Raw genomic sequence first — 1,153 nt, 5'->3', positions numbered from 1 at the left:
AGGATTCCTGACAAGCCCTCATTGGGCATCTCCCCCACTTCTCCTAGGTTAAATGACACATGAGGAAAGAACACATGAGGAGTGCACTGAAAAGCCAGGCCCCAACACTGACACTTTAGCTAGCCCTACTGTGAGAAACCTGTGCGTTTAGCGTGTGCAAATTCTAAAGTATGGGTTGACCTCCTGGGGCCTGAGACAGCATGCCAAATGCTGCCTCCCCCTTACCTGATTGCAGCAACTGTTACCCTGCACATGCCTGATCTTGTCTGATCTTGGAAGCTAAGCAGGGTCAGGCCTGGTTGGTACTTGGATGGGAGACCGCCTGGGAATACCAGGTGCTGTAGGCTTATACCATAGTCTTTCGAGACTGAAGGTTGCCAACCAACCGTACCTGATTCTATGGCATGGAGAGGAAGAGGAAGTGAGGGCAAACACTCCAGCCCTTCACTGGCCTCTCTTCCATACTTCTGCTCCATCCTCCTTTACCTTTTCCAATTCAGGAAGGAGGAGCGGTGGAGGCAGATGGTCAGACAGAAGTGAACGCACCCCATTAGTCTGCTACCTGAGGCATCTGCCTCATTTGGCCTCATGGATGGCCTGGCCCTGTATGTGTGTGTGGCTAGCAAGGATTGCAGTGCAATGGGGCATTTGCCCCCTTGCCCTGAACAGAGCTATAATTTCAAAGGCAACCAAAATGTTAGTGAAGCAACGAGGGTCAGGTAATACAAACCAAACCTCTTGCAGACCTCTGAGAAAAGCCATTGGCTGGACTATCGGGGGACAGAACCCTCATAAATATTGTGAATGTTATTGTAAGCCAGGTTTTCTAAAGGCTTTGTCTCCCAGGGGTGGGGGCAGGTTGTGGCAATTTCACAAAGACCGATTTCAGACTCCCAAATCAGGCCGATAACAGTAGCAAATAAAGAACCAGTGAAGTGACACAGTCAAGGTTCCAGGGAACATTTATCCATTGCACCAAAAATGCACTGTTGCCTGTGAGAGCCTCTCGCTCTCTGCCTTCAGCCAGGTCAGATGGTGCCTCTGGAACAGCTGCTTGCCTTCCTGACTTCTCAGACACCCAGGGAGGTAGAGAGGTGACAGCTGCTGCCTTAGGGGAGGATCGCCTTGGAAGGGTAGCTGGCTCCGGAGGGAT

The 1,153-nt window shown here is 51.2% G+C and overlaps 1 pseudogene; it reads left to right on the top strand.

Moving 5' to 3' along the window:
- The first annotated feature begins 227 nt into the window (after positions 1-227).
- LOC136637392 (5S ribosomal RNA) lies at positions 228-347 on the top strand (annotated as a pseudogene).
- The last annotated feature ends 806 nt before the right edge of the window (positions 348-1,153 follow it).

The sequence above is a fragment of the Tiliqua scincoides genome, chromosome 1 (genome assembly GCF_035046505.1).
Source record: "Tiliqua scincoides isolate rTilSci1 chromosome 1, rTilSci1.hap2, whole genome shotgun sequence".
Taxonomy (NCBI): domain Eukaryota; kingdom Metazoa; phylum Chordata; class Lepidosauria; order Squamata; family Scincidae; genus Tiliqua; species Tiliqua scincoides.
This window is presented reverse-complemented; position numbering and strand designations above follow the sequence as displayed.